General features: G+C 44.1%; 1 protein-coding gene across 3 annotated transcripts in view; it reads left to right on the top strand.

Annotated features, from left to right (window-relative positions):
- Positions 1 to 16,248, top strand: part of LOC126252939 (patched domain-containing protein 3) — a 426,000-nt gene that overhangs the window by 195,653 nt on the left and 214,099 nt on the right. The window contains exon 2 of one of the 3 annotated variants that reach the window (XM_049953940.1): positions 7,917 to 8,015. The exons of the other annotated variants lie outside the window; for them this stretch is intronic. The gene's annotated coding sequence lies outside the window, so the exon portion shown is untranslated. The remainder of the gene's footprint in view (positions 1 to 7,916; positions 8,016 to 16,248) is intronic. 3 annotated transcript variants of the gene reach the window in all.

Genomic DNA, 16,248 nt, shown 5'->3' with positions numbered 1-16,248 from the left:
ATCTTCTGTCTATTACACAACAAACAGAATTACTTCTGCAGATGCCACTAGTCTTGTAATCAGTCCAATCATACACACAGAAATACAAAAAATGGTAAAAAGCGTTCTTGAAAGTGTCATTGACTGGTTTTTTGTGAGTAATCTCACTCTCAATTTTGAAAAGACACAACATATTCAGTTCTGCACATTTAGGGGCACTATACCAATGATACGTGTAACATATGGTGACGAAATAATAAATAAGGCGGTAACTTCAAAATTTTTAGGTATCCATACTGATGAGAACTGAAACTGGAAAAACCACGTTTTGGAACTTCTGAGGCAGCTTAGTTCAGCCACGCGTGCACTTAGAATCATTGCATATCTTTGGGGGAGGCAAATCAGTAAGATGACATATTTTACAAATATTTTGATTCAATAATATCGTATGTAATAACATTCTGGGGTACTCATCTTTAAGGAAGAAAGTCTCCAGTGCTAAACAAACGTGTAGTAAGAATGATATGTGGTACTCACCCACGATCTTCTTGTAGATATCTGTTTGAGGAGTTGTTGGTCATTCTGACTGCTGCCACACAGTATATCTATTACCTCGTGAAGTTTGTTGTAAATAATCCACTGCAGTTCAAAACGAACAATGATGTGCGTAATTACAATACCAGAAGGAAAAATGACATTCCTTACTCCACTTTAATGTTGCCTTTACGACAAAAAGGGGTCCACAATGCCGCAAATAAAATTTTTGACCACTTCGTCGGTGAGATAAAATGTCTGACACACAATCTAGTAACGTTTGAAAGCAAACTGAAACAATTTCTTCTTGACAACTCCTTTTACTCCATAGAAGAATTTCTGTTACTGAAATGTGTAAAAGGTATTGGGTAGGAATTACTAACTCACATTTGGAAGAAAAATATCTTATAAATGTTCCTCGTGTAGCCATATTTGCAAATTTTATTTGCGTTGTGAATATATAATGACTCGTTCGGTTTATTGTGGAAATGATCCATGATACATGAAACTCACTGACTAACTCTTAGACTCTAAATATTTTCTTATTTAACTCCGAGATATCTTATTTTCCGCCAGCGTAATACGAACGGCCTCTTTCTTGCTGAGAAGGAGAGTCATCGTAAGGAAACTACATCTCAACAGGAGGATCCAGCGGCAATATAATTCCACCAACACATCTGCCAGCTTCCTGATGTGCACATACCACATTCTGGCGAGAATGCAGCGTAGTCAGCCGTGTCGACTCTCAATGCTTTCACGCATAGGCTCTCTTTCACGCATACACCCTTCTCTGGAGATAATTCAGTCCGCAGCTCGTGGTCGTGCGGTAGCGTTCTCGCTTCCCACGCCCGGGTTCCCGGGTTCGATTCCCGGCGGGGTCAGCGATTTTCTCTGCCTCGTGATGACTGGGTGTTGTGTGATGTCCTTAGGTTAGTTAGGTTTAAGTAGTTCTAAGTTCTAGGGGACTGATGACCAAAGATGTTAAGTCCCATAGCGCTCAGAGCCATTTGAACCATTTTTGAGATAATTCAAGCTCACATTAACTTATGAAATCAATCGCATGCATGCAAAAATATTCAATGAAGGTTTCCTACTATTATGTCGTTTTTAAATTTGAATAATTTGAGCTCACATTAGCTCATGAAATCAGTTATTCAATAATACTGACCAAAGTAGGATGATGCGGAATGGAGCATGGACCCCATCTTGGTGCCATGCTACAACGCTGAATTGAATTTTTTGCACAATATTGATCTCCTTACTAGTGATCCCTTTCCCGTGTAGGCGCCATTGTGAAACGCTACATTTAACTTTTGGTTGTTTTTACACACAGCACAGGACATTACGTTTATCACATCGTTTTGTTTATCAGCTGCTATGATAAGGTGATTTTGAGTTTTTTCTGATTACAGAAAGCTGTCGAGGTAGATAGATCAATAAGAATATGTGAGAAAGCACTGCAATTCCCAAAGTTGGATACACTTGTTGGTGAACACGTTCCAAGCGGAAACGGTGCAGTGTTGGCGGCAGCTGTTCCGCCGCCGTCTGTGCCGTAAGCAGCGAAAAAGCGAGTGTTGCTGGGAACCGTAGCGAAATGCTCACTACTAGGTGTTCCGCGAACTGCGCAGTTCCCACCAGCGGAAGGAACTTTCACCGCGGCAGCGTTTTTGCGAAAATCTGGCTAGGCGGATGCGGAGTGAGTGAGGAAAAAGAAAGCTGTAGTGAGACGGCAGAATGCGTTACGAAGTTTCGGAAGATGAACGGCTGACGAATGACTGAACTACCATCAAGATGGATGTAGTGTACGGTACCTAAAGTGTAAACTGGTCAGCATGCATGCAGTTCCATTCTAAAGATCGGCATGCCTATTATCCAATTTACACGGTTTTTACATTGCACAGCAGTCGACTAGACAAAAGCTAAACGTATAATATGGGAATTAACTGGGGAGGCCATCCTAGAAAGTACCTGAATTGCTTGCCTTAATTGTTCTCTCGTATGAACCGCACCATAGTAATCTATTATTTTAAGCTACAGCTACAAGATCGCAAACAAGGTACTTTTGTGATCAACTTCCTAAAACACGAGACGCAAAAGAAGGAATATTGAAGTTTAACGTTAACGTTGAGGTCATTATTGGCGGATAACTAACGACGATTGGAAAAAAAACAGAACGGGGTGTTTAGACAGACGAAACCTTGTTACTGACTAGGACAACGTGGGGTTACAACTTACTCCTCTTGCATGATGTTGGTAAGACGTTAGTGTTTACAATTTTTAAGGTTGGAGACATGCCATCGTATTTTCGGAAGAATGTCATCTGCACAACTCCAAAACACATAAATTGCAGGTAAATGCGAAAACTATCGTACAATCAGCTTAACATTTCATGCAACAAAATATCTGATCAGAATAATGTAGAGAAAAATGGAAAAGAAAATTAAGGATCAGTTACGTGACGTTCAGTTTGGCTTTCGAAAGGTTAAAGGCATCACATAGGCAGATATGGGGCTATACCTGATAATGGAGACAAGACTTAAGAAAAATTAGGACACCTTCATTGGATTTGTTGACCAGAATTTAAAAGAGTTCGACAGACTAGCGTGGTGCAAGATGTTTGAAATTTTCAGAAAAATGGATACAAGTTATTTGGAAAGAAGGGTAATGTACAATATGAAAAAGAACCTGTTGAGAAAAATAACAATGCAAGGACAAAACAGAAGTGATCGGATTAAAAATGACACAAGGCAAGGATGCAGTCTTCATCCGCTACTGTTCAACTTGTACATCGAAGAGGCAATGACGGCCCTAATAGAAATGTGCAGGAGTGGGATCAAAATTCATCCTGCAAGTAAGTGATATGATTCGTTACTGTCATTCCAATCACCGGTAAAAATGAGGAAGAAATGCAAGATTTGTTTAATGCAATGAATAGTCTAAGGAGAACAAAATGCGAATTGAGAGTAGACCGAAGAAAGACAAAAGTAATGTGGAACAGCAAAATGAGATAAAAGATAAACTTAACATCTAAATTGGGTAGCACGTAGATAGGCGAAGGGAGGGGATTCTGCTTTTCTACACATGACGGACAAAGCAAGGAAGATATAAGAATCAGACTAGAACTAAATAAGTCTATAGTATCAAACATCAGCCTAAAAATGAGGATAAAGTATCTGAGAATGTTCCTCTGGTGTAAGATGTTGTATTGAAATTAATCTTCAACTTTGGGGAAGTCGGAAAAGAAGAGAATAGTAGCGTTTGAGATATGACATTACAGATTTATGGTAAAAAATTATATGGACAGATAAGAAATGGAGAGCTTCTCCGCAGGATCGGAACATGTAGAAAACACTATGGAGAAGGGACAGGACGACAGGACATTTTAGGATACCGCGGAATAACTTGCATGGTACTAGAGGGAACCGTAGAAGGCAAAAGTTGTAGAAGATAAAAACTAGAATACACGCAATAAATAATTGAGGACGATGAGTGTAAAAATTACAGAGTGATGAAAATGTTGTCACTGGAGAAAAAGTCGTGTCGGGTCACATCAAACTAATCGAAAGACTGACGACCCAAAAGAAAAAATGACAAGGACAAAATTAAACGAATTTGTGCATATACAACTAGGTTCCGCCAAACTTTCTCCCTGGCGTCATCCGCGAAAGAAATAGAAAAGGAGGAAAATTATTTGTGTGTACCATGGCCTACTACAAAAAGTGAAATAATAGTATATTGCTGTAGTAAAATTTCCAACCTCACTGTTTAAAAAGAAAAAGGACCGTGGAACCTGACGAAAGGCTCCTCGCATTTAACTGTCAGTCTTTAAGGCTAGTGCAATACGGGGCCCGAAATATTTGTCTGTGTCCAATGGCTTTGAATGTACGCAGTTCTTCATGTGTCTCCATAGAAAGTAGTTCATTTCAGTCGGATCTCGTCATTCTGATTCTTCCAACTTCGAAATCCGCCTTCCCTGGAGAAACAGCTAGACATTTCTGACTATATTTTCTTATCTAACATAGGTTTTTATGTATTCTGGAATTCCTGATTCGTAAAAGCAGTTTTTACACATCTTTTAGAAAATTAATAAAGTAAAATCAGTCGAAAGAGATTAGAAAAGAAACGCAAATGGTACGTCAGGAAGCTCTGTACATGGAATTCCTGTGTGTAAGCTGGCTATTGCAAGCGGAAGACAACTGGAACGTGTGCGAGCTGATGTAACATCGGTTAACAAGTCACAGAGTTGCGGTTACGTTGTTTAGCAGTCCAGAGGGCAGATGCTCATTACGGTGAAGCTGTTAACACCCGCCTCACACACCGGGTCGTCTAGACCGCAACTTGGAATGGCGGAAGCCCGCTACACAGGTTACACGTAACGTGACAACACACGGTTCCGGCCGATGATCTGCAAAACAAATTATCTGTCTCATGATGGATTTCAACTGATAGCAGTTAGTCTCCTTTTCCGTAGACTCTGTTCGTCTGACAGGAAAATTAATTTTGATGTTCATCGGGGGTGAGTTGTGGAATTCATAAATCACCTACCATGCAATCTCAGCTTTCTCTCTCTCTCTCTCTCTTTCTGTGTGTGTAATACGCAGTGATACATAATATAGCGTCCTCTCTTGCTGCTCTTCTACAGTAATGAAACATACTTGCGTAACAAATTTGTGCCCGTGTTGAGTATTGGTTCAAATGGCTCTGAGCACTATGGGACTTAACATCTGAGGTCATCAGTCCCCTAAAACTTAGAACTACTTAAACCTAACTAACCTAAGGACACCACACACATCCATGCCCGAGGCAGGATTAGAACCTGCGACCGTAGTGGTCGCGCGGTTCCAGACTGAAGCGCCTACAACCGCTCGGCCACACCGGCCGGCTGTTGAGTATTGCTGACTTAGAAGCTACCGTATTGAATTGCGGTAAAAGTCTCTTATTGTGAAGTTTTTGATAACTATTCATGTCACGTTAACACAATATTTACGAAAAACTTTCTAAAACCAAAGTCGTTTAAATATTCCTTTATTGAAAGCAACCGGTTTCGACAGACTTTGCTGTCATCTGCAGGTCTGTCGAAACCTGTTGTTTTAAATATAGAAACATTTATGCATCTTGGCTTTAGAAAGTTTTTAGCAAGTAAACCAGATCGCTTCTTCTGTGTTCTCAAAATGAGAAGCTTCAAACCAGTATTTGTCGACGAACTGTCGTTTGGAAGAGCTGCTGGAAAGATGTTTCGGCAGCAGGTGAAAGGATATCTGACGAATAGTACTCAAAAAGTTTTGTAAGTACCCTCCTTTAAGGACGTGCAATAACATTCTTCCAGTGAATTTCATTTAGGATCCTTCTGCACCCACAGTTAGATTTATGTTGATTATGCGGTTTACATCGTTCCCCCTGTCCAGTCACATTAATATGACCACCTGTTAAGAATCTGAATAACTACCTTCTGCAGCGCGTACCACTGCGAGACGTGCAGATAAGAGAGTTACTGAGGTTCTGGAAGGTACCGACAGGGATAAGAGGCCATGCGGACTCCAGGGCCGTGGCCAGCTGGGGTTAAGTTTCTCTACTGAGGACCCATTGTGCGAACAGCCCAATTGAACTGGCCCAACTGATTCTCGATTGCGTTTAAATGGTTCAAATGGCTCTGAGCACTATGGGACTCAACTGCTGAGGTCGTAAGTCCCCTAGAACTTAGAACTAATTAAACCTAACTAACCTAAGGACAACACACACATCCATGCCCGAGGCAGGATTCGAACCTGCGACCGTAGCGGTCGCGCGGTTCCAGACTGTAGCGCCAGAACCGCTCGGCCACCAGCGGCCGGCTGCGTTTAAATCCGGGGAGTTTGTTGGCCAGATGACTATGGTAAACTAGTCATCATGCCCTTCGAACCAAGCGCGAACACTGCGAGCTGTGTGACACATTGCATTGTCCTGCTGGTAGATCCCATAATGCCGAGGAAAAACAAACTGCATGTAGGGTCTAACATGGTCCCTAACGATAGATACACACTTGTGATAGTCCATTGCACCTTCCATAACGACGAGATTACCTACGTAATAACACGAAAACATTCCCCAGACCATAACTGTTGCATTTTCACACGTTTCGGGCCGTACACGCCAACGGCCGTCTGTTTTACAGCTTTAAACGTGATTCATTTTTAAAAGCCATCTGTTGCCAACCAGTGGGCGTCCAGTTGCGTTATTGGCGTGCGAATTCCAGCCTTCGTCGCCGATGAACAGCAGTCAGAATATGTGCATGAACCAGTGGCTCACTGCGGAGGTCCACAAGGTGCAACGTTCGTCGATCATCCGTTGCGGAGACACTGTTGGTAGTTCCTTTGTTCATGTGGACGGTCAGTTACTCAATAGATGCACGTCTATTTTCCCGTATACATATCCGCAGCCGTCATTAACCCATGTGACCTATGACCCGTGCGCACCACAATTGCCTCGTTGCTACTTTTTCATAGCGCCATTTTGCCAAATACGGTCTACTTTACCCACGGTGATAAAATTATGCGTTTCGTAAATGCTTCTACCCTTGGCCCGAAAGCCAATGATTATACTCTTTTGGACGTTAGACAAATCGCTGCTTTTCCGTTTTACAACAACGACTGCACTGTTTTCCGCGTCCTCCCGACACTATATACCCTCCACTGCTAGAGATACCACCTACCGTCTGTAAGAGTCTGTCGCACGTTCGCATAAAAAAAGGTTGTGGTAACATTACAGTGAATGGACCGTGTATATTTGATGATTGTGGCTGCGGAGGAAACAGTTTATGGGCTAGAAGGAAACCGTTTAGCGTTCACCGGTAGTCGAAAAAACATAAATCAGGACGGCCTTTACTAAAGACGACTGCAGTTTATTAACCACTGGATTAATTCTATTGGTAAACCAGTCGAATAGATGTAAACAAAGGCCCCAAATTGTCGCTTCTGGATGCACCAAATAGTTGTGAATTTTTTACAGTAACACTTAACAAATAATACAACACTTCTTCCAAAGACGTCGCCGTATGATCACAGCAAAGACTCAGATAGTGCACAGGAAGCCTTCGGTCTGTCATAATCCAGTATCCATGGATATGGCCGAAAAAGTAAACTTGGCAATTGTGATACCACGTACCCTTTCTCGAAGACTGTTGCACCGTAAATGAAGGTTAAAGGTAAAGTAGAGACAGATTAAATACAAACGAAGATACAGAAAAGAATTTGTGTGAAAATGTCGATAACAGAAATGTAACGATAATATCTTGCCAATGTCAAATACCACACATCAATTGTCCAATTAGTCGTATAACACTTTAGAAAGTATACAAACATTACAATACATTACATTGAAAATGTTGAAATATCGCACGTACCACTTACGTTGGTATTTCTTTTCAGGTGAGGACATTCTCAAGATTTTGGTGCCAGGCTGTGCTGTTTGTGTAAAAGCTGCAATCGTTATGAGCAACTCTCAACATATTTATCTTCAATATTTATGTGAGTCGTGATCTGAAGTTCTAGATATTATATCAAAGGGTCAACGTCGTCGAGTCAAAGTGAATAAATGTCCTGTGGCTTTCAGCCTATTGATATGACAGCATTTTCCGCTTCCTTTTCTATTTAGCTATTAATTTTATCATGTAGCTTCTCATTTGCCTCACATGATTACATACACGCCATTCCAGAACTGTCCATCGCAGATGAATCTGAAGTGATCACTGGGAAACGAAGCCATGACATCCACTTCAGTAGCCAACAACCCTAACGATTTGACCACAGAGGAGGATTTAAGTCAAACTGATCTATAGATGGTCAGGATGTGAAGTTGTAGACCTTGTGACAGCAGAGGGGCCATCGTGAAGTGCTGATGAAATTTCGTCATGCTCAGCTTTGGTGTAAGTGGGAGAAACGTCATGTTGTTCCATTGCGTGTTAGAATCGATACAATGGGGCTGTGCCAGTTGTGGAAAACACAATGCCAATTTGAAATGACATAGATATAGTTTTCAGTATTTAACCATGGATAGCAGTAAAAGATGGTCTTTTTATGTTGTTTCATCTTCTAGATGACAAGTATTTCGTCATTATAGGAGTATATGATAACAAATTCAGACCAAATGAACACGCATGTCACAGTAAAGAGTGCTCAAATAGTCGCATCAATAAAAAGTCTGGAGTCAACGCAAGCTTTCATTCCCGCATACAAACCATCGTAAAGCTGTCCTATAGAATCCTACGATAGATTGTCCCACACACCTCGCAGCTTTTGTTGCAATTCGGCAATGATTTTCACAAGCTCCAGAGAACGAGTAAGTCCTCACTTCTGATGTCCATGCATGGTTCACTTTGCGAGAGATCAGGTGATCTTGGTGGCCGGGGCAGTTGTTGTACCTCATGAAGAGCACGTTGCGTCGTAGCAGCTGCATATGGACGTGCGTTGTCCTGCTGTAAAAGCACATCGCCTACCTGTTGAAGAAATGGCAGTTCCACTGGGATAACAGTCTAGGTAATGTAGCTGGCACTGGTTTCTTTACGCTGCAGAAACATCAAATGTGACCGCGAGTTGTAATTGATGTCCCTGCCCCCCACCCCCAGGCCCCACAAACACATACACGATGAAGTCTGGGATGGGACACGTGTGTCGTCGGCGAATGCACTTCGGAACAGGCCGCTCACGAGACCTACGCCGTACACGTGTACGCCCATGACTCACAGCCAGAACTTACTGTCATCGCTGAAGATAACAAAGTGCCATTGCACACTCCAGGCGACTCTTTCACGAGACCAGAGTAGCTGTTCTTGGCGATGTCGTGTTGTCTGTGGTAGCCTGGACAGAGGCAAGCAGACAGTTCCTGATGGTCCTTGGTGACACATCAGGTCCAACAGGTGTCCAGATGTCTTCTCTGAACAATGTTCAGGGGGCTGCTGCTGCTCTCATAATGCTTGGATGTTGATGCACGTCGGTACTACGTGGACATTCAGAATCTAGTCTACGGATGTAGGAATGTTCGACAGACCACTACTGAAAGTGGCGTCACACCACCGATACATTGTGTCCAACATGTTGAGCAATCCATCGACACGTCCGTCCAGGTTCCCTAGGTTGCGACATTGTTCAAATGCCTGAAGCTGTTCAATTCGTCGGCAGGGCATGGTTGTACCCCGGAACGAATGATGCACAGGCACACACGTTTTTGTCTCTAAAGAGTTAGCATAGTTATTGCCTTCAGAGTCAAAACAAGTGGCAAACAGAAAGATGTCCAGAGCGTCTTCAGATCGTCGATGACTGTGACAAATGAATCGTCAACACTACACTGAGATGACAAAATTCATGGCGTAGCGATATGCACATACACAGATGGCGTACCCAAGGTATAAAAGGGCAGTGATTTGGCGGGACAGCCGTCTGTACTCAGGTGGTTCATGAGAAAAGCTTTCCGACGTGATTACGGCCGCACAACGGGAATTAGCAGACTTTGAACGCGGAATGGTAGTTGCAGCTAGAAGCATGTGACATTCCATTCCGGAAATCGTTTGGGAAATCAATATTCCGAGAGCCACACTGTCGAGAGTGTGCCGAGAATACGATATTTCAAGCATTTCCTCTCAGAACGGACAACGCAATGGCCGATGGCCTTCACCTAACGACCGAGAGCAGCGGCTTTTGCGTAGAGTTGTCAGAGCTAACAGGAAAGCAATACTCGGTGAAATAACCGAATGAATCAGTGTGAGGTGTCCGACGAACGTATCCATTTGCACAGAGCGGAGAAATTTAGTGTTATTGGGCTATGACAGCTGACGATCGACGCGAGAGCCTGTGCTAGCAGAACGACAGTCTGCTGCGCCTCTCCTGAGATCGTGACCATATGGGTTGGACTAAAGGCGACTGGAAAACAGTGGACTGGTCAGATGAGTCCCTATTTCAATTGGTAGCAACTGATGGTAGGGTTCGAGTGTGGTTGTCAACAAGACATTGTGGACGCTAGTTGTGGCTCCATAATGGTGTGGACTGTGTTTACATGGAATGGACTGGGTCGTCTAATCCAACTGAACCCATCATTGCCTTGCAATGGTTATGTTCAGCTAATTAGAGACCATTTGCAATCATTCATGGACTTCATGTTCCCAAACAACTACGTCATGTCACTCGACCACAATTGTTCGCGACTACTTTGAAGAGCATTCTGGACAATTCGAGTGAATGATTTGGCCACCCAGATCGCCCCACATTAATCCCATCGAACATTTACGGTCCATAATCGAGAGGTCAGTTCGTGCACAAAATCCTTGACCGGCAACACTTTCGCAATTATGGACGGCTTTATAGCTACTAGGCTCAATATTTGTGCAGAGGCTTCCAACGACTTGTTGAGTCCACGCCATATGGAGTTTCTGCACTACGCCGCGCAAAAGGAGGTCCGACATGATGTTAGAGGGTATCTTATGACTTTTGTCACCTCAGTGTATAACGCATCAGTTGTTGTTGTTGTTGTGGTCTTCAGTCCTGAGACTGGTTTGATGCAGCTCTCCATGCTAGTCTATCCTGTGCAAGCTTCTTCATATCCCAGTACCTACTGCAACCTACATCCTTCTGAACCTGCTTAGTGTATTCATCTCTTGGTCTACCTCTACGATTTTTACCCTCCAGGCAACCCTCTAATACTAAATTGGCGATCCCTTGATGCCTCAGAACATGTCCTACCAACCGATCCCTTCTTCTAGCCAAGTTGTGCCACAAACTCCTCTTCTCCCCAATTCTATTCAATACTTCCTCATTAGTTATGTGATCTACCCATATAATCTTCAGCAATGTTCTGTAGCACCACATTTCGAAAGCTTCTATTCTCTTCTTGTCTAAACTATTCATCGTCCATGTTTCACTTCCATACATGGTTACACTCCATACAAATACTTTCAGAAACGACTTCCTGACACTTAAATCTATACTCGATGTTAACAAATTTCTATTCTTCAGATACGCTTTCCTTGCCATTGCCAGTCTACATTTTATATCCTATCTACTTCGACCATCATCAGTTATTTTGCTCCCCAAATAGCATAACTCCTTTACTACTTTAAGTGTCTCATTTCCTAATCTAATTCCCTCATCATCACCCGACTTAATTCGACTACATTCCAATATCCTCGTTTTGTTTTTGTTGATGTTCATCTTATATCCTCCTTTCACGACACTGTCCATTCCGTTCAACTGCTCTTCCAAGTCCTTTGCTCCATCAGTATGCAATATATATTATGGAGTCAATAAAAACAGTCCTTGAGGGTGTTACAAATTTTTTGCGGCACTGTGATTCCTGGGCCTACAAGAAGGTGGTTTGTCTTGCTTCCCGAAAATACTGAGTCATGGTATTCGCTGAGGAGCTCTAATTGGGTGAGAAGCGATCAGCATACGCGAGTGTGAATTTACGACCCTGCAAAATGGCACATGTTGCCACTCTTCGGGACCTAACAGCAACTTTTCTGGAGGTCTCCTGCCTGACCGTTCCCTCGATGGTGCTGACTTCGGCGGTCTCGTGTGGGCGACGTCCACGTGAGGAGGCGGTCGCCTGCGCCCTCCGCGGCCGCCGTGTGTGTGCGGGCGGCGGCACCAAGGTTGCGGCGCCCATCAGCGCCGACAAATGAGGCCTAATTGCCACTCGCAGTCGGCGCATGCTCGCCCGCGCCATACGCGGATCCCCCACAATAGACAACCCATCAAACGCAGGTGCCGACCTCACCGCCTGCGACGACCGCGCACCTCGGGTGCCACATCCCGTCACGCGGAGCTCGTGCCTTTACCCCACCCACCCACAGCCCAGCGTCTGTCCTCGGTCCGGCGGCGCCTTTATAGCTGACAGTGCGCAGATGCTCCGGGGTGGGACGCCGATTCTTGGAACAACTGTGTGCGGCGTCCTTGCAGGTCATTTGTAACACATGCGCACGAAATGGACAAGGCAACAGCTACGGCAACGAGAACAATAACTGGAGTAAAGTGAGGCTAAATTAATCATTTCAACTTTTTGTGCCTAAAAGAGCTGGTAAATATTTCACTACGCATGGTAAGTTCCTACTGTATATAGATCGTGATATTCTTCACGGGTTTGCAGCCGGATCATGTCGTCGTCCATACACAATATTTCGGCAGGCCAGCTGGCCGCCATCTTCAGGTGAGTTAATACTCGTGCACTGCCTCGCCGGAACTGAATTCCAGCCATTTCCTTTTTTTTTCTTTATTTAATTTCGATTCCCCCCGAAGGGGGCGGGCTGGCAGCAGCTTATTACGCTGCTCTGGAGCCTACAGACTTTTTAAAACGTAAGAAGAAGTTAAGAAACAATAAAATCAGACGATAAAAGGTGACTTAAATTGTAAAACGGCGGAAAATTGTGGAAAGTTAAAACATAAAGCAAAGGGTTGGCAAAGCGAATAAAATACACAGGAAGCAGACAGATAACATAGTAGACAGACAATTAAAAAACATGACGACAGTCTGGTTTCTGTTCGCAAGAGATAGAAAATCACACCCAGCGACAGTATGATGTCCGTTCGCAACACTTCGGAAAAGACACACAACACTGAACACTCACTGTAAACACTGGACTAAAATGTCAGCACAAAGATGACACACCATAGCCTAGGGCAGATGGGGGGGGGGGGGGGACCTGGACACATGAGAGGGAAAATAATGAGGGAGGAGAGGGAAAAAAAACGAAAGGGCGGGTGGGGGGAATTCCAGCCACAACGACGGAAACCTTCATACACCACGGACAGAGCACCGAGCGTGCGCGAGATGATGGACTGCGCCTCCTGGCGGCAAGTAGACACAAAGCGCGCCGGTGGGAGAAGACGGAGGAAACGATAAATAGCAACAGCACTAGTTAGAAGTACCCAGTGATCGAAAAGAAAAATGTTGTTGTTTAATGTCGGACAAAATCGGATTCCATATCTTAGAGGAAAACCTTTATCCCTGTTAATAATATTACTTGCTAATCTAATTTCAATGGATTCTTTAAGAACACATTCCCACCGGCGCGCTGCGTGTCTACCTGCCGCCATGAGGCGCTGCCCATCATCTCGCGCACGCTCGGTGCTCTGTCCGTGGTGCATAAGGGTTTCCGTCATTGTGGATGGAATGCAGTTCCGGCGAGGCAGTGCACTAGCATTAACTCACGTGAACATGGCGGCGGCCAGCTGGTACGCCGAAATATTGTGTCTGGACGACGACATGATCCGACTGCAAACCCGTGAAGAATATCAGCAGTTATTACGCCGGGAAAGTCTACGAAATCACGTGAATAGATCATAGTTATAAGTTTTCTGCAGTAAAGGTACATTACTTGGAGATCTATTCATTTTAACTGTAAATAGCAAAATGTATAAAAACAAGAAAAGCATTGCATTGTAAACCTGAAAGTTTTCCATGATGTATCACCCACACATGGAGAGGTCTCTGTGTCTGTGCCGTCCAGTTCCTTGCAAAGGAAGAGCACTTCATTTGTTGGCTAATAGTATCTTTAATACCGGATTCATACGAGAGGCAAAATTACTAATCCAATGACAACAACGGTCGGTCACTTGCGTGAACATTTAACAAGTCAGAAAAGTAAATAGGCAAATTTCAGATATAATATCAATTTTATTGACCTTCTAGACCCAACTGCGCACTCCCCAGATGCGTAACAATCGGATGGTGGGGTGAATCAATTTTTATTATAAGCCGAACAAGCAGTCTGTGAAAGTTACAAGATGACGAAATGGTTCACGGATAACAAGTCGGATGTCAGTGTCCAACGCACACAACATTGCGGCCAGCAACTAGGTTATCATTATTAGCTGATGACAACGTGGTCGCTTGACGAAATATTGTGTCCTTTGGACACTGACCCCCGGCTGAACTACACGGACGGAAAAAAAATTGCGTCACCAAAAAGAAGTTGTGCTACGTAAACGGAAGTCTGTAGGCGTGTTTCTAAATCTGAAAGATGATGTCTGTTCAGATTTTCCGCTAGTCGCATAAGAGTGGCGCTAGCAGCAGCACAACGAGCATGCTACTCAGGTTTGATTTATAAACACGTTGTAATGGTCGAGAGCATTATTTATCTTTTATACTGGACGTGTTGAGTTAATATTAGTAAAGAATGCCTTTAAGGCTCAACGACACCAATATCAGCACCTCACTGAGTTTGAATGGAATCGTGTAATAGGGCTACGAGAAGCTGGATGTTCCTTCTGCTGTATTGCAAAAAGACTTGGCAGAAGTGTTGTTACTATACATGACTGCTTGCAGACTGGGAAACACCGGAAGGCACTGTGCAAATGGTGAATAAATTTAACTACCTGGGAGAATTTATAACAGGAAGGAACACGAGCAAGGAGGGAATAGCACAGAGGACAAAGAAGATGAGGTCAGCCTCCTGCATGACGAGAGTACAATGAAAAGAATATATCCACAGAGGCAAAGATAAGTCACTACAAGACAACAGTGAGGAATGCAGTATTATATGTTGCTGAGACGATGACACTAGGAAGAAAGGGGGCAGAACAACTAGAGAAAGAAGAGAGAAAAATACTGAGAAAAATACTAGGTCCCAAAAGAGGTGGAGAGAGGTGGATGCGAAGACCTAGGGAAGAATTGTACCGGAACATGAGAACAATATCCGGGGAAATCAAACTCAAAAGGGCAAGGTTTGCTGGGCGTTGGATGAGTATGGACAGAATGAAGAAGAGAGTGTGGGAAACAACAGGGAGGACAAGGGGAAAGACAGGAACCAAGTGGTTTGTTGAACTTCGGAAGGACTGGTTGGAATTGGGGATCAAAGTCGAAGGAAAGGAAAGTTGGAGGAACAAATATACACCGACAAATATGCCGGAGATCAATGACAGAGAAGAATACAGGAAAAGATTAGAATGTCACCAGTGGAGCCGCCAGGAGAAACGGAAACTGAAGATCTCGGAAGAAGAGCGGGAGAGAAGAAGAGAAAGAATGAAGAGGTTCTGGGAGAAGAAGAGGAAAATGCAGTCCACGAATGGGCTACCCGTGGTCCTACAGAGGCCGTAACGCAAGAAGAAGAAGAAGAAGAAGAAGAAGAAGAAGAGTGCTTGCAGTGGTGGTCATGAGAATGTACGGTCGCAAAGGAGACCGGGCTCTGGGCGGCCACGTGGCACCACCGAGAGGAAAGACCATCGTGTTCAGCGAAATGCTCTGCCGCACTGCAGTGTACCTGCAGCAGCAGTCTGAGCAGCAGTTGGCACCACAGGGATACAACGCATGTTACAAATCAGTTACTTCAAGCTCAGCTTCGAGCCAGACGCCCTCTAGCGTGGATTCCATTGAACGCAAACCACCGCCATTTGCCACTTCAGGGGTGTCAACCGAGAGCCCATTGGTGGTATGTTGTGTTTCCTGATGAAAGCTGGTTCTGCCTCGATGCCAGTGATGGCTGTGTGTTGGTTAATAGGAGGCCAGTTGGGGGCCTGCAACCAGCCTGTCTCCGTGCTAGACACACTGCACCTACACCTGGAGTTACGGTCAGGGCTGCGATTTCGTATGACAGCAGGAGCGCTCTCGTTGTTATCCCACGCACACTGATCGCAAATTTGTACGTTATTCTGGTGATTCGACCTGTTTTGCTGCCACTCACGAACCTCATTCCAGAGGAGGGAGGGGGAAAGAGGATTTCAAACCGAGCACATATGGGACATCATCGGACGATACCTCTAGCTTCATCCACAAACA

This window comes from Schistocerca nitens, chromosome 4, assembly GCF_023898315.1.
Source record: "Schistocerca nitens isolate TAMUIC-IGC-003100 chromosome 4, iqSchNite1.1, whole genome shotgun sequence".
In the NCBI taxonomy this organism is placed as follows: Eukaryota; Metazoa; Arthropoda; class Insecta; order Orthoptera; family Acrididae; genus Schistocerca; species Schistocerca nitens.
This window is presented reverse-complemented; position numbering and strand designations above follow the sequence as displayed.